The following is a 22909-nucleotide window of genomic DNA, read 5'->3' on the forward strand; positions in this document are numbered from 1 at the left end:
TGGGTTTCTAAGAACACACCATTGCTACTGTATATCTAAATAACTAAATGCATGTATTGCGTTATCAAGTAGCAAAGCTGATACATATAAAAAAAACGCAATAAAAATATGTTTTATTTAATAACATTTTTCCGTGTAACAATATACTGCTGCAGTATATGAGCTGCGTATTTTCGATATTTACAACATAAGTCATGGTAATCTTCTATTTATGTCATGTTGAGATATATGAAGCATATATTTGATTCTCATGTGTTTTCTACTGTAATTCAAAGCTTAACTGACCATCTGTGTGAGCCATGAGCCTGAAAGGGGACGTATCTCTCACACTCCCACCTTGGAGGTGGTCCCACATCAGAGCCATCCCCCTGTATACTCAGTGTATGTGTGGAATGTGACTGTGACTTAAGCCCTGGAGAGCCACAGGCCCACCGCGTGAAAAAGGAGCCACTTGTGTTCCACGTCCATACAAAGTTGTGAAGCATGTGTTCAGCAGACATATTTTCCATCATTTATGATTTAAACCACATCATTCATGAACCTGGTTGAGGGCATGTATAATGACATATGTGCATAAAGAACTAAATCAGATTCAGCTTGTTAGACCAACTTTTTTACTGCACAAATAAAAAATCTAAGATCGTTCAGAGTCCTGTTTGAATCTCAGTCTGAAGTGCACGACTTAAATGCGACTCAAGTCCATGTTGCAAGTGCAAGTCCCCATCTCTTTTGTTTTGCCAAGTTTAAAGTGAAGTGAAATTTAATGAGGTAAGTTTGATGGAAGAGAAACAAATTTTAAGCCTAAATGGTATTACTACTAGATGGAAGGATTTGACACATGGGGGTCATTTAATGCATCCTTGCTGCTAAAAGCTCTCTCGGGAGGTGTAAATGCAGTAACACTGTAACCTGTATTGAATGCAACCTCTTGCCTGAAAAATGCGATTTGGGCTCATTGGTGGATTTTTGAACAAGCTCTATTTTTAAATTTGTTTTGCATCAACGTTATGAAGTCATATTGTTGTTGAACCAAAAGTTGCCTCAGCAGCATTGGTCATTTTTTGATATCAGTATAGGGCTGATGAGCTAAACTGGGCTGATATTTTGCTCTATTCTTCAATGCAGCTAATATGTCATTTGTAGGGGTTTTCAAATGCTTTGGAAATAGGAAAAAAAATTGTATTAACAATGTTTTCATGTATTTTTCAGTGTGTATAATTATTAACACTGAATGTAAACATATTATACTTTAATATGTGACTAAATTGTTTTTGTAAAGATAACATCTTCATTGGTTATATTGAAAACAGGCTATAATTAGTTATAAAATTTTGAATATTGGCAAAATAATCCAGTGTGGTCCCTAGTTTGAGCATGAATTGAGAGCATATATTAGGTCCTATTTAAGCAAGCTAAAGCGTCAGGTGGTTGAAGCAGGCCTGGGAGGAAATGACCCCAATGTTTCAATGTTTTTGGGCATAAATAGAATGCCATTGCAAAGCTGCACCTCTGCTCGTCTGATTATTGCGACATTTAAATAGTATTTCACAACACCACTATTGACCAAAGACCAGCCTTATAGCACAAATATTTTCTGGTGTCCCAAAATAGCAATGCACCATGATTGTGCCTGACCACACCTCATTGACATACTTAAGCCCCTGCCAGCGCAGACATGTCACAAGTTCATTTCCAAATGAAAGGGCGAGGGCGCTTGGAATGATAATGTCATTTAATGGGTACACATGTCTCATATAAATTACTTGAACTTGAAAGAAACTTTATTTTCCCCCTGAGGGTCAATTCTTTTGCAGCGGGCAGAACTAAAAACAAAACACGTACAATAAAAAAACAACACACAGCAAACACTCATTCAATCATAAAAAGGTGCACATATTCCCAGGATGGTAAGTCACAACAAGTTAATAAAACCAGTGGTCGCAGGGACAAAGGAGTTCTTGTATCTGTTAGTTTTGCACTTCAGTACCGTGTACCAGCGACAGAAGGCAGCAGTTTGTACCCGACGTGCAGCGGGTGGCTGGGGTCAGCCAGTATGGCCTTGGCTCTGTTGGTAGCTCTGGCCTTGTGCAGGGCTGACATGTCCTCAAAGGGGACTTTTGTGACTCTTTTAAGTCTATTTTTATCCTTAATAGTGAGGGCCCCAAACCAGCAGATAAAAGAAAAGGTAAGAATGGACTCGATAAAACAGGAATAAAACATTTTAAAAGAGGGGTCCACATTAAAACATCTCAGTTTAGGATAAAAATAAATGAGCTGGTAGGCCTTAGCACACACTGTGTCAGTGTTTGCCTCAAATGTCAGTCTCTGGTCCAGAACAGTGCCCAGATATTTGTACTGGGTGACGGTTTCAACCAGCTGGCCATGGATAAAAACAGGGGAGGAGGGTGGGGGCTTCTTTCTAAAATCAATGATCATCTCTTTCGTTTTGGATACATTGATGGAAAGTGCTGAGTTCGCGCACCAATTGATAAAATCATTCACTACATGACTGTGATTGGTATTTTTATCATTAAGAAGCAACACAATCGCTGAGTCATCAGCAAATTTGATAAAATGACTTTCAGGGTGCTGACTTTTGCACTCATTTGTATATAAAATAAATAAAAGGGGTGAAAGAATGCACCCCTGAGGAGAGCCAGGGAGGACATTTGAGAAAGAACCATTCAGCTTGACTTTCTGTGGCCTTTCAGTTAAAAAGTCAACTAACCAGCTCACTAAACCTTGATCGAGGTTGTGGGCATGGAAAAAATTATCTGCTAAAAGGTGTCGTTGAATACAATTAAAAGCAGAGGAGAAGTCAATAAAAAGTAATTTAGTAAATGAGTGTGCCCCTCAAGATGGCCCAGAACAAGGTTGAGGAGTACAGTATGTTGACAGCGTCTCCAACACTCCTCCTACATCACATTAAGCTTGATATATTCATAAGATATTCTATATCCTTAAAACAAACCTTTCTATTATTTTATATTTCATTTATTATTCATTCATTCATAAATGATATTCCCTGACATTGTTGAATGGAAAAAATGTTAGCTTTGCTTGCCTTTTCCTCAAAATAGAGAAGTTTCTGGCAATGTAGCTCCCTGTCGGAGTCCCGACATCTATGAAGTCTTCTTCATCTGTTTCTCATTATTGTGAGAAGTTGAACAGGCAACAAGAATTGGTTGGAAATACTGAAAATAGAGCAGATTGCCCAACCCTAAGTGTTGTGTCTGACATTTGTATCATGATTTGAACCGTTTACTCCATCACTAGCATAATTCCACACATTGGCTGCTCACTTGTGGGCTAGCAGGCAAACAACTTTACTGGTAATGTCAGGTCAGTTTCATTTTAATTTCTATGCATTAACAGTAATAAGTTTTTATATGTCTTGTCACAAACTAAATTAACATCCTCTGTGATTCTGTTTTTTTCGACCCAGGGAAACTGGAAAAGATTTTTTTAGTTTGTTTTTGTTTTTTTCTTTTCCAGGCCTAATGTTACTTGTGATGGAGCACTGACATTAAAAGAGAAAAAGAAATGAGTTATTTTGGCATTCGGTGCAGAAACTACTAACTTGTGCTATTAGTTAAGGGCAAAAATTTTGTTAACCTCTGTAGCACCCCCTCTACACTCCGTTGAACATTGTTGGTGCATCACGTAGGCTAAATTGATGAGGCCAGAGTTAATGTCTGCCTGGTGATGCGTGGGTGGGACTGGAGGGTGGATGGTCTTTGCGCTGTAAAATTACCTAATTGATTGAAAAACAAGTGGAATTCGAATTGTATCTTCCCGGGTGGGTCTCAATTCATCTGGGCGGGATGCATAATTAAAGTGTACTTATGGGAAACACTGAACCACTCACTCCTCACTGACTCTCGGGGTTTTTTTGTCACAAGATGCCGAAGTAACACTGACTTTAGTAGGAGTTCAGGACTGTTTGCTTGTATTCAGCTACTTATTTATTGTCATTATTACTTAGAAGTTGTTATCACGATATACATATTATGTGTGCATTGTGTTCCTAGGGGCAAGGGCTTCCCACTTAACACTATTCTTGGAGAGTAACAGCAGTAGCAGTAACACTTTGAATTTGGAGGGGGAGTTGTAGCATTTGCTTAAGCCCTTTCACAGGAATGTTTTCAGTGAGAAAATTTAAAAAAGGCAGTAAGATTAGGGAAACGCCGATTACCAAGCCAGGGTCAATGACCTGACCGGTGACCAGCCAGTCAATGTCCTGTGTGTTTGATTCCTAACCTGTCATGGTGCACCCCTTGACCGAGAATAGCGACACATCTACTTTCTCTTCTGTGCAGAGCAGATCAAGCCAGACAGGACGCAAAGGTGTAGTATGTCCAGTCAATGTGCAGGCTCAGGATTGCAAAAAACAGACCTGAAAAGGACAAATAGCTGGAAATTTCAACTGTTTGAAGAACCAATGTGATCAGTGTTGCAGCTGTGCACAGTGGAAATTCAGGATCAGTGTGGAATTCTTCACTGCCAGTAATAAGGACATAATTGCAATTTGTGAAACAATTAAGGTCAAAATAAACCATGGCCACAAGGAAAAATAACAATCAGACACTTAAAACTCCACAACCGTTGTGCTTAGGCCAGTGGATAGAACTCAGAACCAAGCACAAGCCGACAGCCTATTTTACCTTTTTGGATGCTGCATTTTACTGCTTTTGTTCTACAAGTAAAAGATATGTCAGAAACAGCTGGGTATACAGCCATGTATATTAAGTAGAATTGTATTCGTACCTTTGTCCAGTAGAGGAGCACTTGTTTGTTTATATATTTATTTTGAGTGGTTGTAGTAAGAAAACATCCTATAAACTAGTGTAGTTACGTGGAAACTGTTAGAGTGATATTTAATGTAATTGGGAAGAACACACACAACACAAAACATTCCACTGCAGTGAAGTTGACTTTTATGTTTTATATTCTGTCAAGTATAGTTGTTAGAAGAAAATCAAAATCAGCAAAAATCTGGGTCACACAAAAACAGGTTGCGCAAAAAAATTAAATCAGAATTGACCAAGAAGAATACAGAATGCAATTCGTGTATTTCTAATTGTAATAATAGTAATTGAAAAACTATATAAAACTTTTATGATTTTGTTAGAGTCCCAGTAGAGTTGATGACCCATTCAAAGCTACTGATGGCTGCCATGGGTAACTTGTACTTTGATATAAATTTGTAATGGTAAATGGACTCAATTTTATATAGCACTTTCCTACCTTAGCTGCACTCAAAGTGCTTTACAGTGTCATCTCATTCACCCATTCACACACACACACACACACACACTGATGGTGAAGGCTGCTATGCAAAGCACCAACCTATTCATCAGGAACAATTATGGATCCAGTATCTTGCTCAAGGACACTTCAGCATGGTCACCGGGGTCAAGGATCAAACCACCGACCCTTTAGTTGCGAGACAGCCACTCTACCCCTGTGCCATGCCGCCCATACATTTTGTTTGATATGTGTTTCCACGCCATTCCTATTTGATCATATTAAAAATATGCTGTGGCAGCACAGTGGTGCAGTGGTCAGAACTGTCACCTCACAGCAAGAAGGTTCTGGGTTCGAGTCCTGGCTTGGGCACAGGATCTTTCTGTGTGGAGTCTGCATGTTCTCCCTGTGCCTGCGTGGGTTCTCTCTGGGTACTACGGCTTCCTCCCACAATCCAAATACATGCAAATGGTGACTAAATTGACGGTAGACGTGGCTGTGAGTGTAAATGGTTGTCTGTCTGTATATGTTTGCCCTGCGATGGACTGGTGACCTGTCCAGGGTGAACCCCGCCTCTTGACCGAAAGCCACTGGGATAGGCTCCAGCCCCCCGTTACCCTTCACAGGATAAGCGGAAGGAAATGGATGGATGGATGGATTGATGGAAGAAAAAGCTGTTTTCAGAATACACAGATTAGATTAATTGATAAAGATGGTCCCTCATTGTAGCACATTTGCAATCACACTGTTAAAAGATTGTGGCCAAATGTTGCTGTGGACACCTTCAAATGCACCCAAAATATGTTTCCTCTGGTATTTAGAGCTACCAATTTACATCTGATCACTTAGTGTACATCTGAATATCAAGCCTAAGTAGGCTTTTGGTTGCCCTTTGCTGTTGTTGTTTGGCCTCAAAATCATGTTAGAGACACATTTAATTAATATATTCCATCTGATTTAATAGTTTCCAAGGCACTAACTCTAACTACAAAAATTTGAGTCACAGATAAATTTAACATTGCTTCATTTTGGCAGAATAACTTGAAAGCTGTAAATAATATTTCCTTCTGAGAACTATTGCATTCACTAGCTCTGTCTATATTTAGCAGTGGACAGTGTAATTACCTGTTGAAGGTGATGTTGCCATGAGAATTTTGAGAATCAGCCCTCTCTCTGTTTCTTTGTGAATCATCATTTATATTTTATTTACACACAATGTTTTGTCTCTATGTGTAATGAAAACACTGGGGTTGTAATCTCCCAGTCGACTGGTCGATTTATTAGTCAATACGTTCTGGCTCGACCAAAATTCTGATTGGTTGATTTTTTGCCACGTTAATTTCATCAGGAGGAAAGTACCGAAAGCACCCCTGTTTCACAAATAACAATCTATCTTTGAACACCTCCCTTGTTTTTGCTATTTTGGATAAGCACGACTCGCTAGAGACAGACAGACTGAAGAATACTAGGCCAGTGTCTGGTGGTTTGATGAATGTATATTTAATTTTGACGGTTTCATTTAAAGCCAGTCCTCGTCCACCATGTCAAAGACATCTGCAGCGTGGCAGCATTTCATGAAAATAAATAATGGGAAAAAAGTTGAATGCAAAGTTTGCAAACCATAGTTTGCATATCACAGCTCCACAACAAACACGATGGCGTATCACCTAGAAACGGTGAGTCCTGGGTGAGGGATCCCTCCTCTGTTGCTCACCCTGAGGTTTCTCAGATTTTTCCCTGTTAAAAGGGTTTTCTATGGAGTTTTTCCTCAGTCGATGTGAGGGTCTAAGGGCAGAGGATGTTGTTATGATGCCATGTGAAGCCCTTTGAGACAAACTGTTTGTGAAAACGGGCTATACAAATAAAATTGCCTTGCCTTGCCTTGCCTTGCCTAACTTGTCCACCTTTGGTTGCCCCATCAGTTTTGAGTATATGAACATATCGGAATTGACATTTCAATATTTTAGTCTAGTAATTGTTTTATTTTAATTGTAAAAATTCTTTCTGTGGACTTGCCCTTTTGTGTTTAAGAGTAAAGTTTTAAGTTAAAAGTCTATTTGTGTCTCAGCCGCAATGCCGAGCTCCTCCGTTCAGTCTCGCTCTGTGCGCAGGACAAATGATAGCGTCGGTCAATTATTATAATGTGACAGAAACAATTGTCTAAATATTCCTCAACAGGGTTTGTGCTGATAGTTGACACAGTATATTTTTCATATATAAAATTAGTTGATTTTTAGTCGAAATTTGAGGGCTTCAGTCGACCAAGAATTTCTTTGGTTGATTGCAGCCCTAGAAAACAGTTTTCACCAAGTCTTGATGTGTACATGACTGATTGAATTTGATTTTGTTAATTTTTCCCACACGCAGGTAGAATATGAGGTCAAGTCAGTGAAATGTTGGTAAATTTTGTTTCCCATGACTTTTAAAATGAGCAATAGGAAGCCCAATGTGATTACTACCCAGTTCCCAGGCCCCCACATCCCTTCAACATAGGATATTTTACACACACACACACACACACACACACACACACACACACACACACACACACACACATTCTTGTAAATCAGGGACAAGTATGTGTGTCTGTACATGTGTCTGTAAGTGTGGTACAGGCCCTAAACATCCATTGCTCTTGCTTACTCTAATGTACACATGAGGCCAATGAGGCCATCAGTCAAATGGACAGCTGCAGCTTGTCCAGTCAAGAGGCTTGCTGCTTAAAATAAGAGCAGACTGTAACTCATCCATGCTTGAGGTCACATACTGTCTGTGGGACCCCTGAACTTTGTTGAAATGATATCCAGTTATCTACACTACTATTTTTTTTTATTGTTATTTCACCTTTATTTAACCAGGAATAAAATCACACTGATATAAGGCTTTTGCAAGTGAGGCCTGGCCAAGGTAGGAGCACACAATTACCAAAGTTAGGACAGACAAAATACTAACAACATAATTGGGACAGACAGGGTGGTAAATATACCCATAAAAATACATATACCCATAAAAACTACTACTACGATTACCAATGATGCAGCGGACTGGCAACCCATCCAGGGTGAACTCTCTCTCTCGTCCAATGTCAGCTGGGATTGGCTCCAGCCCCCCCACTACCCTTAACGGATAAGTGGTATAGAAAATTGATGAATGGATGATATTTGTATAACTAGTAGCATGAGGTAAGAATGTAGGTTACACCCATCCATTTTCTACCACTTGTTAAGGGTTGCGGGGGGCTGGAGCCTATCCCAGCAGCCTTCGGGTGAGAGGTGGGGTTCACCCTGGAGCAACAGAGCCAACACATAGAGACAGACAACCATTCATACCTCGGTCAATTTAGAGTATCCAATTAGCCTAGTACCCTCTTGATGTCTTTGGACTGTTGGAGGAAGTCGGAGTAATTGGAGAGAACCCATGCAGGAACAGGGAGAATATGCAAACTCCACACAGAAAGACCTGGGTTCAAGCCGGTACTTGAACCCGGAACCTTCTTGCTCTGAGGAAACCGTGCTAACCACTGCACCACCATTCTGCCCGGTAGGTTACATACCAATCCATTGTGTTTTAGTTCATGGGGAAAAATTATGGCATTTTAAAAGTAAAGTTTGACATTTTAGAAAAGTTCTTAACCCCTTGTGGAAAGTTAGATGAAAATATTAATACTGATCTCTATATTTGTAGGTCAGCTAAGTATAATGACAAGAAGTAAAAGGAAACGTTAGCTATATGAGTTGCATTTCTTTGCAGATAGCAATTAGGGGCTCAGTGTCTTCCTCAAGGACACTTCGACACGGTGACCGGGGGAAGTGAGGATCAAACCAGCAACCCTTTGGTTGCTAGACAGCCACTCTACCTCAGAGCTATGCTAGCCCAAGTGTGAACTCTAACATGTATAAAAATATCAGTTGAGTTTTTTCATTAAATCAGTGTTGTGTGTGTGTGTGTGTGTGTGTGTGTGTGTGTTTGTTTTAATTTTAAAAAAAGAAATGCATATTAATACTTCCAAAGGCTCAGCTTGTCACTCAAGTATAATTCTGGATAAATGAAGCACAAGTGATTTCTGTCTCCACAAAGTTAGAGTTTAAGCCTTTAACTGTGAATAATAAAGATTAAGATGCAAAATTTCAGTAATAATGACATGAGGGGTTTGTTATCAGAGAATCTTACCAACACATTTTTCTTGCTGACTTCCCCATCATGATATCAAACACCAACGTTTTATGTCATACCCGAAGTCCGATTAATCTTTAGAAAAACAATGATTTTACTGAAGCAGTGTGTGATTGGTTGAACTCTCAGCCTTGGCACAGCAGTATGGCCTTCAGGAAATGGGCGGTTATCTGTACATCATGCTGTTCCACTGCAGCTCCTCTTTGTCCGCTGGCGAGAGAAGTGATGCACAGCAGGGACCCTCCTCCTGCCTTGGAAAGCTGTTGTAAGGGGTATAATGTGGCACATGTCGAATAAAAACATAAAATTTTATGGAAAATGACTAGTTTATTGATACGCATTTTAAATATGGTATAGAATTTGCATAAGCTGAATATTTGAATATAATTTGAATATTTAAAATTAAATCCCAAACATACCCTGATCCTATCTTATCAGATGTACATATCTGGTGAGGATGTATTGCATCTACTCTACATTCACAAGGGAGACCTGTTGTAGAGTATGCACTTATACTGATACCTTCAGTTATGCCAAAATGGAAGACCGCACAGTGGATTCAAACCTCATTTCTTATGTGGTCTCTCACACTGTGCTGCAACAATGCTCAAATGCTTATTCACAGCTTACTTGCTTCTCTCCAGTAGATAGCTTTATAAAACCAAATTGGACAGACAAATCATGCTTAGTCAAAAAAAAAACCTGTCATCATGGATGGCTGTAATATTTTCGAGCTAAGCTGTATCTGTCTGTCCCTTCCATTCCAATAAAAGGTCATATGCAGACAACTCTATATCTCTATGTTGATAATGGATGTGTATGTGGAGTTTTAATGCGTGCTCATCGATAATGGTTAGCGGAGGGCCACGGGCTGACTCATAAGGAAGGCAATGATGTGTCTTTTTTTTGCTGCAGACTCCCAACCGGCAGCTTTCTGATAAGAGATGAGACTGTGGGATCTGGTAATCCACTCCCTGCATTGAGCCTGCCATGCAGAACAATAGATGGGACAGACTGGTCATCAGCCTTTTCTTCTGGCCTCTGTTTATAGCTCCTGAATCACCAAGGATGGAGTGGGTTGTAATGCTGTTGAGTAACTCTTGAGACGCTTTGCAGATTGTATAACAAAAAAAAAATTTCACTCCCAATATTGTTTCCTTTCGCACAGCCCACATCCCCATCTATGAATTGAATTAAATCCATATATTCTTTAAATAACTGGATTATGAAGAAATATAGACACATCCAAGTATGAGTCAGACACACTAATAATGATTATTATGACTATCAAGTGAGTTGGACTCTGTTAAGGCAGTATTGAGATTGGCATTTGTTGTTTGTTTCAATGCCAATTTAGATCATTTTTTAAAATATTTTCATAGCAAGAAGTGTCACATACAAATGTGAGTTGTGAGAAGGGATGCAGCAGTTCAACAAGCCCACCATTTGGTTTGCATTGCAGCTTCTAGGTTTGGTTTGGCTTGTTTGTATATTAGAGAGATGAGAAACATCCTTAGTAAATGACAACAAAATGCAGAGACACACTGAGCTGAAATGACAAAATGGAAAGAAAAAATAATTAAAAATAGAAGGAACTCATGCCTTTGCCGAGGTTAACTTCCATGTACACACTCAGGCCCTAATTAAAACTGCGAACAGTCATGAGTGGGCCCTCACTCCTCTTAACATATTGTGTGTGACTGTTCCATCGACCAAGAGGTGTTAAAAACCTGATAACATTTGAATTTTGCATGTGTACCTTGTCACTTCATGGAATGAAGTGAAAAGTCACAGTTCATATGTGCAAATTGAAACTTGGGTTGTGGATTGAACAACTTGTGTTTTTGTGTCTTGGTTTGGCATCCACAGCTGTGAGTGGCTCCACCTCAGTACATCAAGTGTCTGACTGACATGCAGTTACCCCTCAGTGGCAGAAACGCTACTTTTCAAGTGTCAGCCTAATACATTTTCATCTGTACCCACATGCCAAAGACAAATGATATGCAGCTTAGTATGGAAAATGTTCATTAAAAGATACATTCATTGAAAGCTCTTGCTGTCAGAACCTCTCTCAAGCCAGAGTGATGCATGAGTTGACAGCCATGAGTCAATAACTCTTTTTCAGTGTCAAAGAAGGATCCTCAAACTGATTCCTCCTCTTTTCAAACAATTTTAAAGGATGCACCTGTGGATCATTTGGAGTGCTAAATTATCCTCAATCCACTATGCTGGTAGAATAAGTGACCCGGGGCCTGTACTATTACAGGGTTAGTGGGAAAATTAAGGTTCAACCTGGGATTTTCTTTACTGCGAAAGTGGTTGCCTTTTCATCATAATATACCAATGCTGTAACAAATGCAACAGACCTACCCTGCTCTGGTGCAGGCTAGGAGTTAAACTATGAGGTCAAAACATATACAAGCACTGCCCACTGACAAATCATGTCTCATGGACAAAGTTGTCAACATTCATCCCATTGACATCAATGCAGGGAACAGGGGAAGGGGTCTCTCAGTAGTTTGACTTTATAATCAAAACAGATTTTTTTCTTCATTTATTGCTGAGTCATTGACAGTCTGTTAGTGGAAGCACTTGCAATTGCAAGTAAATGAGAAAATCCTTTTTAACACATAAAAAAAATGCCTCTGTTGAAGTGCAGCACAATTGCTTCACGAATGGTCTGCATATACTAATTCACAAATCAGTAGAGCCAGAGCATAAATACTATTTATCAACCTCAACAGAGAACATACATGAAAGCACAGATACATCCTCACAGGACTACTAATATGTGTAGATTGTTGAATGTGCTGATGTCCATTTTATGGTTTGGAACTTTCACACGAGAGTGCATATTCTTGCTGGATTTAGGGCAGTTGCCTAGCGACACTGCTCTGATCATCATTCACCTTTCATTGAGGTTTGTTCTGTTTTTTCTGGATTATGTTGTTTTCTACTTCTCACTGTGTACACATTTACTGTTAGCTTTAATCCCTTTTTCGTCTGAATGGTATATTGTGTGTGTGTGTGTGTATGTGTGTGTGTGTACAATGAGGTAAGTATTATTTCTTTCATTAAACCATCAAAATAGTTTTTATGATGATGATGCTGCCTTTTTCAGTGGCAGCTTACTCTCTGTTGTTCTCGCTCGGAACACTGCACTTTAAGATTCACTTGATAAATATTCTGGTCTCCTCTTTCAGCATGTTTTAGATGTTGCAAGGCTCTTAGAGCTTGGTGGGTTTTTGTTGTTTGTTGTTGTTGATGACTGTCAACAGCTGGGTGGGATCTTAATTTTTTCTTTTTACTCTTGTCTAAGAGACAAAGAGTGGGCTACAACTGTTGCAACCTCTCTTCTTTCTACACCCCAAGGTTACTTAATGACATTTCCTAGATTTGCTAGCATCATTTTAGATTTTTCACTAATGAAATTGTAGTTCTCAACAAGCAAAAGATTTGCACTTGTAAAATCTTATAACGTAAGGTGACTAAAACAATACTTAGATGTTCAAACAATTTCAACCTCAAGGCTAAGACTGAAGAGATTTTGGAGTCAAAGGATACTCTCACCTCATATGAACACAATATCTCAAGAACACCTTGAGGGCATTTCTTCAACTATAGTACTGGGACACTGTGATGGCCTTAAAACACTTAGGTGGTCAAAAGTCAAGGTATCTGTGACAGGAACACATTAAAGAGGCTTACAGCCATGATGCAGTATTTCTTGTTTACTTTATCCAAAAATTCTTCATTCTGTTATATTTTTATTGTTCATTTCATTGGCAGTTGTTTATTTGCTTTTAATGTCCAACATTAGTTTTTAATGACAGAAAAATAACTATAATCTGATACATTATACAACACAATAGACCTCTGAAGTTTTGAACTGTTGCACAGATGAGCTTCTTCTTTTATCTGATTGGCTCGTGAAAGGCTTTACATCAATGATGTCTTCTCTAGCAAGACAATGCATTGTTACATTAGTAACTATATTGTGCATGACAGAGAAATTTACTTTCTGGTCTGCAAGGCAAATTTCCCCTTATTACATCTTTGTTGTGATTGGCAGTTACTAGTAAAGTGACACTTCTTCCATTGTCAACATCACTGCTGAATCTGTGTTCTGTTGACAAAAATTTGTCACAGATCTGAAAAGTTCCTCTATAAGATGGTGCATCAGTCACGAACATCTGCACTTATTGACTTACATAACAAGGTTTCACTAGAAATGTTTATGTAATAACTTCTTTAAAGAACCAGTGTGTACTTCGAGCAGTGAAATTACAAATTGTCACCCTTCCCTTTCCAAACTTGTAACAGACCCTACCTTCGCCAAGGGGCTAATTTGCATATTATTCTACGTTTCTCAAAATTCAGCTTCTTACACAACACTAAACACCAGCAGCCACTCCCTCAAAAGCTCTCCTGCAGGGAAATTACTTTAAAGTTGTATTCAAACAAAATGCAGAGGGAAGTATTCATGTAGTTGAATTACATATAAAGCCAATGCAAAGATGTGTATAGATACAAATTCGCATCTTGAAGCCAAGCGAAGCCCTAAGCGGTGTTTGTGTCACCTCTTGGACACTTTCCTCCAGGAACTGAAAACTCAGTTCATCAAGTAGTACACAGGATGAAATTACAGTTATGAGTCAGAATTCAAACTTGTGATTTGCTTGTTCTGCATTAAAATTTCACAGTACCCACACATTAAACTGCACACTGCACAACCAAAAAAGGGGTATAACTTTACCTCGGCACAAGGAGACCGTGCTCTCTCTCTCACTCTAAGTGTGAGCTTAAGACTATTTTTGAGACATTTTGAGGATGAGAACCCATGACCAAACACATTATTAAACACTAGTACTGTATAGCAGAGGCTTTTTTAAGTAAATGAGTTAACAGATTAATTGTTTTTTTAGGAAAATACCTACATTGTATTGTACCTTTATCACAAACTCTGTTTACTGTTAAGGGATGTTGAAGTCTTTTAATGGAACACTATCACTCATTCATTTAATTCTATTTTGTATGTGTCAGTGTCTGAAACTGATCAGTTAGGTAACACATACTGCAACTGGTTCTGGGCATTCCCTCCCTGAGAGATGATTATCTCATTTATAATCTGGTGTTATCTAATACCTCCTGTCCTGCTGCTGACATTTACCACTCCATGGTATACTTCAAATTCTCAAATTTAAATCTAACTGCTCAGTAACTTTTGATGTCTTACCTTAAGAATACATTTGTCATTCACTGCTGTTTTTTGGTTTACTCTCCACCTGGGGAATCCTTTCTGTTGCAGTCAAAGGTTTCACATTGTGTTTTCCTTAATTTTTTTATACTCACTTGATTTTAGTAACATGCTACAGATAATAATGCATTTATTTATAAGTGGGTTTCTAACATTGACAGAGCATAGGGAGTACTTCCTTTTCTAAAGGAACTTCTAAAGTGTTTGCCTTTGCAGAGAGAGATTGTTTTCTCTTCCACCCTTGCTGTTGCTTCCTGAATCTTCAGTGGGGAGGAATTCCCTCTTGTGCCTGTTACCCACCCTACATCCTAACACACACACAAATACACATACAGACCAAAGAAGGGCACATGCTTCCACACAGGTCTGGAGAGTTCAGAGAGTCTAAAAACAGTAAAAGCCCTTTCTAAAGGTTAGATAATAGGCTCTAACAGTGCTTGATCTTTGCGCGTGTGTGTGCCTGCATGCGAAATTGAACATTTGATTGTCATGCCCACTTCCCACAGCAATTGGCAGAGGCTTCGTGGGGCGAGCAGATCATATGTGTATTGCAGTAATGTAGTATTAACACAGAGTGGATGTAATACCTGCAGCCTCTCAAAATGATAACTAGTGTCTCATGCAAGGGGAACAAGTAGTCACCTGCAGACACCATCAGGTAGCCTACCTATCTCAGGGCTCTTGCTTCAGTTTAATAATACATCCCGTCTTTTAAATTACAGCACGGCTTCTCCCACTTCCTGATTATTTCTCTGCATCACTCCTAAGTAGGATTTTTACTGTCAAATTTAACCTAGCTGCCGCTGCAGGCTTCACTCAATTACTTTTCACCGCACTGTGTGGATTCTGTCTGCCCTTTGTGGCATTTCATCTCGTGCCTCTATCCCTGTGCCTCTCACACAGCCATACATGCCCTTACTCTGACTAGTTCAGTGTGGGGTCGTGTTCACTTGGCTGACCTTGCCCCACCCTCCATACTACCCCCTCCTGGGTCTGGACCCCTTTCACTACATTATACTTGCCAGCAGATGCTATTGTAATACTCACAGAGTGGGTGAGTGGAGGATGGGATAAGGACATTCTTGCACGCACCCTGAAATGATTGTATTTTCAATGATTGGCTAACTGTCGCAGTTTGAAATTTGATCTCTTTGTTTATCTCACAGTGTTATGAAACCTAGAGCAATCGTACTTATTTTCCCTTGAATTGTTATGATTCCATGGTCCATTGTCTTTTTTCATCTCACACCTTTGTATCATTATTGTTCTGTCAAAAGTTATTTGTTGAATAAGTGGAGTCTTGGAGAAGGTTCTCAGACATGAACAAATGCTCTCTCTGTAATAACTGAAACATGTTGGCTCTTCCATTGGGGTAAAACCCTTATCTGTGGATCCAAATGAAAAAAAAATGGATTTTTGTTACAAAAATGTGTATATATTATTATCTATATCTAAACTGAGAAAGGACCACAAGTACAGTACATTTTAGAGGCATTAAATAGCTCCTCAACCATTTTAACAAATGAAATATAAAAGCAAACTTTTGAAGCACAGAATATGGTGCTTACTTTGGTTTTTGGAGCAAAAGCTCAAGTTCAAAAGTTCAGTTTGTCTGGTGCACATTCCTTTTTGAGTGCATTTGTTTCTGGCAGCTGAAAAAAAACAGGAAACCATACCCCCTCTCTATCAATTTCTGATTCAGTGTCTCGTATTTCCTCTCTATTTAAGTCTCTATCCAGGTTGTCTAAATTGTGTTGGGGTCTGAATTTTTCTTTTACCAGATTCACTGATTGTAAGAAATTGCGTGTGTATGTGCACGCACACATGCCTCAGTTGACCTATTGAAATCATTGCAGTGCAGTGTGCCTGTTACCACGGCAACGCAGGCTTCTACACTCTCTTTTCTCTTTCTCTGTCTCCCCTCCCCTTTCATTTCCCCTCCACTCCAGAGCGAGGTCATGTGACTGTTCTGACATCAAGCTGAGGAGGCAGGCAGAAGCGAGAGTTAGCTCATGGGCTTTTTAACATATCTCTTGCTCAGACTCAGAGCCTCTGGAAGTCTGTCAGCCACTGTTAATTCTGCCTCAGTCATTCGCTCCGATTGCACCTCCACTGCCCGCACTCTCTTATATCTTGTCTTTGTTTCCTCCTGGTGCTCGTCATTATTTTTGCCTGTTGCTTGTGCTGCTGCTGCTGCTGCTGCTGCTGCTGCCACAAACTAAGTATAGAGAGAAAGTGCTGGGTGATGGACTGCTGAACAGCTTGTACATTGCTACAAAGTGAGGTAAGCTTCATGTGTTTTCTTTTTTGTGTATATTGTGTGCTTTAGCAAATAGTGGTTGCTCCCAGACAAGTGGAAAGCAAGTTAACCCTGCTTTGTTTGCATTGCTGAAAGATACATATGCAGCAGGGATGTTTGATTCCTTGTACATACTGGGTCCCTTTTGTCACAATTTATTAATTTAGCTAATAAGTCTAGAGATGTAGCGCAGTGTTGAGAATTCAAGGGAGGTCCCTGTGATCTTGAAGACGAGTTGTTCTCCTGCTTAGCAAAGGCAGCCAGATCTGTTTTCAACCCCCTGTAGGAAGTGAGTGCATGATAGAAAAGAGAGAGAAGGCAACTGTGATAATTACCAGGGCTGAGAGTGTTATGTGTGTAGCCAGGAGTGATGGGCAGCTCCACATGGCTTTTTCTCCTAGAGCATTGCTAATGTGAGAGGCAGCAGTGGGCTGGAACTGTTGCCTCTGTCTGCCGGAGCCAGGAGTGGGGAGGGGGCAGAGCAGCTGCCACCTGCCCCCCTCAGAAGAAGAGGGAAAGCCTGAGAAGTATGCACTACAAAAACGTTACTTTGTAAAATAATTTTCATGGTTAAAATTTTCAAATACTGTGAAGGCTGGGTGTTTTTTGTATTTTTTAGATTGTTTTCTTGAAAAGCGTTAGTGTCTATCCCCCTTCTGTGCACACACAAACCAAACCAGCCCCACCTCCCTGCGTGCCTCAAACAAAAGCATGCCAGCTCACACTTAGTCCATGCAGGGAGGAAAGAAAGGGAAATGCAGATAACAAGTGGTTTTCTGATCTTCCTACATAACTCCACATTCACTCCTCCTCTATTCTTCCATCTTTCTGGACTTTCTCAGTACTCCTTGGCTGTGAGACTTATTCCTTTCTCAGCAGTATCTCCCTCCACTAACGTAATGATGTGGAGAAGAGCCAAGAGCATGTAAAAAGGTCCCAATCACTGTGTCTGATGTGTCTTTGCCGCAAATAAGATACTTGCATATGCATGCATGCAACTAAGATTAGCTCCATCTATTAAATACTCTGTGTAGAAGTAAATGTGTAGTATAGACCTGGTTACGGTGGATTTAGAGTTAATTTTAGGATAAAGGTTGCTGCAGAATACTTTATATAGTCCTTCAGATGACAAATTTCTTTTACTAAATAAGACTACCCCTAGTGTATATTTTTCATGCAGCCAGTACCAACTGCGCTGTAGTCCTGAGCATCAATTATTCCAGAGTTTACTCTTAGTCGGAAAGACTGTAAGAATTCCACGAGGCAATTTTGAGTTCAGTGAGAGAAGAGTAATGTTCCTTCTGTATTTATTTGTCTTCATCGACAATTCATACTTTGTGTTTATTCATATTGTTCTCTCAGTTATTGTCAAACACAGTAATTTGTTAACAGGATATGTTGGCAGCACTTACCCTACAGAAAAAGCCACTACCTTGAGCATGCAGCTTGTAACTTTATCTGACATCCTGCACTGGTGAAGAATTCTGGTGTGTGTGTGTGTGTGTGTGTGTGTGTGTGTGTGTGTGTGTGTGTGTGTGTGTGTGCGCGCGCGCGCGCAGTATACTTTTATTTGTCAAATAATGTAATACATGTGATGCCAAGCTTGTTGGCTAATTTTTCTTTACACGAAGGAACAAGGTTATGTGAGTCAAATGTCGTGTAGAGTCAAGCTTAATATTATCAGTTTTCATTGAGACACTGTAGTGTAGCAGAGCCTTCAGCATATTGTATACATTGCTATTGGACTTATGTTATTTCATACTTCAGAGCACACCTTGAAACCGAATTAAAAGTATTTGCTTATCTTATTAGCTGATGAAATAAACTTGAATTTATCAAATGTTTTTCTTAAAAGATGCCACTTCCTGTCTGAGCAATGCATCCTTCCTTGCATTGAGAAAATTATGGATCTCAACTGTTTTCATGGCTGAAAGAAAGAAAACAAATCTTAACCTAGCTCTGTTAGTCTTTGTTGATTTCCTCACATGCAACCATTTAATTTGCAATCATCTTTATGTAGCTTTTATGCAAATGAGCCATGTGTATGTCTTGCAACTTAGCCATGCACTGCCTGTTCATTAATTTTCCACAGAAACACTGGTCAAAGATCATTAATAACTGGATGGGAATATTATTGATGCTGATTTAAAAAAAATATATATATAAAATTAAGTTTGCTAGTTCACTTGTGTTAGAATAGCTGAATCTGTCAGGGGAGAGGCAACATGTTGTGGGACGAAATGTGAGGGAGAGATGATGAAGGGATTAGGAGGAGTAACAATGAATAAGATCTAAGTAATGCACATGGTGGTTAAGTTGCTTGTCCAAATATTTTCCCCTAGATTCAGTTAACATCAGATGTTAATCAGTTTTAGTATTCTCCAGCGTGACTATTTTTTTAATTAATTACCGAATAAAGATTGCATTTAACAGCCTTCATTGGCCTGATGGATAAAATAAGCACCATATAAAATCTCTGCCCTGTAAGTACATTACATGCCATCTGTCTATCTCTACATATTTCCTAGATGATCTCAAATGTCACTGTTGGATGGTAAAATCACAATCACAATCTAGAATAGAAATGGTGGTTAACTGAATAACAGTGCATCTTCTCTCTGCCGTGAGACTGACATACTACATCCTAGGAATAACAATCATTCTTTTCCATTTTTGAAGATGACTAGTTCTAAGACATCTCATATCTGCTTCACAGTTATTACAAATGGAACACACAGATCATCAGTACCACCTGGGTTTAGTTTGTGGGTGTGCAGTATGTCCTTTAATTGCCACAGGACTATGATTGAAAAATGGCAGTGTGCACATCATTTTGTGGTGTTCTGCTGGTGTAAATGTAGCTGCTACATGTGCGTTTGTGTGAGACAGATGGGAACCAGAAGCTGCTTTGGGTCTCAATTGATTTCATTTGGTTATATCAAGGAAAAAGATGACTTGTCTCCCTTCTAGCGCTCTTCTGTAACTGTGCCCACACATACACAGAGGCATTTGAATGGTCCATTTATGCCCTCTTCTGTTCCAAGAAAACCTGGAGAGCAGCTTCCCTCTACCAACCTCAAGTTTAGCTGAACTGTATGAACCAGGCTTCTATAACATCCTGTTTTGTACTTTAGGGTGTCTCATGTAACACCGGTGGAAACTAACTTGAAGGCAGTTTATGTAACTGATTTATGACCAGAGTTGGAGAGGGAGACAGAAATAGAGAGAAATAGAAAGAAAGAGTTTGAGTGAGAAAGAAAGAAACTCAAAAGATAAGGGAATAGACTCTTCAGGAGGTAGTTAAGATATTTTTCCGGTCTGATTCCTCTCACTCTTTTATCAAGTGTTATATAATAGGTGTTTTAAGTAGTGGAGCATTTTCAAAAGGAGAGTGAATCAAGGAGCGTAGGAGTCTTAATGTTTTTAATTATATTTAGTATTAGTGTTATTAGTGTTGAGAGAATGAGTGTATTTTAATGAAGATGCCAAAAAGACTTCATGCAGACATGTGGCTCTGTACTGCAGCTTTCATAAACAACAAATGACTGATATTCCATCAAAAATTGTCAATGTGGTTTGTGATTGAAGGTCTTGGGAAACACCTTAATGGACTTAGCAAAAATTGTTAAGTTAGCTTGAAGTGTTTTCATCGTTAAACAAAGCCTGAAGCATTCATTCTGCAGTCAGCACATATCTGAATCGGTCACTTGTGGGTATTGACAAGGTATTTGTGATACCATATGTATCACAAATACCTTTGTAACTTCTGGCTTGTCTGATAATCAGGACATCCCATTATATTAATAACTTAACAGACAAATCGAGGCAAAACTGTATCATTCAAAAATTCCTTTACAGTTTCTTATGATATTTGTTATATTTCTGATTAAATACAGTAAATTAGCATTAACATAAATAAATCAAAAGCAACTTTCCCATTTGAGGTGCTACTTGCGCTGTGGCATACTGGAGCTGAGATCCTTGTGCAGTTTCGCTTTGACACTGCAGACTGCAGAACCTTTAAATTTTAGTATGTAGTACCAAATGTCTTTTTTTAATTTATTTATTTGCTTTGTATGCATCTTTACCTCTGTGTGTGTGTGTGTGTGTGTGTGTGTGTGTGTGTGTGTGTGTGTGTGTGTGTGTGTGTGTGTGTGTGTTTTAACAGCATCCAGTCAGGCAATAGAATAGTTCCTTGTCTTCCATCACTAGAAAAGATAAGAAAAACTTAAGTTTTTTGTTAACCAGGGCACCAAACATAATGCACTTGACCTGTATGCTCATCTACAACAGTTATGCTCTCCAGCTTAGTGTCAACTTCTGTGAGACACTCCACATAGCCCATCTTGTATACGGACTAGAAAGTCACTTATTTATTTGATATCTGAATTATGATAGTAGTAGTTTAGTATGTCTTATGGCTCTATCTGAGATTCAATGTGTTTACTGTATAATGCAAGTGTACCACTGCACCTGCACCAAATATCACATGCTGAACTTTAGTGTAGACCTGGTACCTGTTGCTCACTTGACAGTATTGTACTCATAGCCTCATTTACAATAGCACTTAGTGGTGCATAAACTACTATCACAACCCTATAAGGATGTATGGCAGATAGCCAGGAAGACATTTCATGATCCTGGAGTCCCAAAAGCAAGAAACAGTTTTTAGAATCTTCCTCAGCATCAGAGTACCATGATTTGATGTTGTAAAGAGCCAAGCAGCCCCCTTTGTTGCCACTGCCACTATGCTGCTTCATCTGCTCTGTTAAGCTGAATTTTGGTGTCTGTCATGGTTTTTGTTTTCCTCAGCTGTCCATCACACTGCACAGAGAAGACCCTAGAAGACTAATGTGGTCCATTTTACTGTCCAATAAATGGACATTTGCCAGCACAACAATTGGAATGTCTGGGCTATTATGTTTAGCTGTTAGCAGTGATTCCTCATCCTGTCACAGCACTTCTGATTATGCTTCTTCTGCTTAGGCTAAGCCTATCCCAGCAGCTTTCGGGCAAGAGGTGGGATTCACCCTGGATGGGTCGCCAGAACATAAACAGACAAACCATTCACACTCCTGCCTTTAAAGTATTCAATTAGCCTAGTCCTCTCTCTATGTCTTTGGACAGTGGGAGGAAGCCGGAGTAGCCGCACAGGCCCTGGGTGAACATGCAAACTCCATACAGAATGATCGTGCCTGAGCTGGGGCTCGAACCCGGAACCTTCTTGTTGTGAGGCGATGCCGCCCTTTCATTCATTCATTCAACAAATCATGAAGAACATTATCCCCTTTGGCACTGGTGCCCAGTCAAATTTTTTGTGTCAGTTTTGAAGGAATTATCTGATATAGAATACTTTATCTGTGCATCCATTCTTAATGCTGAAAATAAGTCAGTCTTTACTGAAATCTTTGACAGAGTTTCATTACAAGTTTTGCAATGCTGTTCTATGTAACGCACATATCAAATTTGCAACTTTACAGTACGTCCTATGAAAGAGTGTGCTTAAAATAATTTCAATAACAATAAGGGTTTGTGCTTTCTATATGCTCTTTGTTGTACTCATGTTTTATATGTTAGTATTTGGGCTTCAGGAGAACTACACCTTAAGCTACGTTGGTGTTCACAGCCTCTTGCTTAACTGGCCTTTAATCCATTTGTAATTAGGGGAAGGGAGTAAAAATGCGTTCAGAATGATTTCATCAGGGAATTAATTGTGCATTTCACTGGATATCTGTAAAAATGAAAAAAAAATCATAGATATTGTCGTAAGCTTGGAATAGTTGAGTTTATAGTCACCCTCCATCCTCTGTGAAAACATCATCTGTGTGACGTTGAGTGAGTTGTGCTTGCAGACACACATGTTAGTGGTAGAGGCAAGGGACAGCTGGCCTGGCTGGTTCTTTGTCATTTTCCAATAGGGTTCATTGTAAAGG

General features: G+C 39.4%; 1 protein-coding gene across 6 annotated transcripts in view; it reads left to right on the forward strand.

The window, feature by feature from the left end:
• LOC147253806 (neurocalcin-delta A) overlaps positions 1-22909 on the forward strand; it is an 81663-nt gene that overhangs the window by 19104 nt on the left and 39650 nt on the right. For 2 of the 6 annotated variants that reach the window (XM_086219112.1, XM_086219114.1), the window contains exon 1: positions 16658-16961. The exons of the other annotated variants lie outside the window; for them this stretch is intronic. The gene's annotated coding sequence lies outside the window, so the exon portion shown is untranslated. Of the gene's footprint in view, positions 1-16657; positions 16962-22909 lie in introns of those variants that run through there. 6 annotated transcript variants of the gene reach the window in all.

The sequence above is a fragment of the Aulostomus chinensis genome, chromosome 11 (genome assembly GCF_037954235.1).
Source record: "Aulostomus chinensis isolate RoL2024-O1b breed Wild chromosome 11, RoL_Achi_v1.0, whole genome shotgun sequence".
NCBI classification, from domain to species: domain Eukaryota; kingdom Metazoa; phylum Chordata; class Actinopteri; order Syngnathiformes; family Aulostomidae; genus Aulostomus; species Aulostomus chinensis.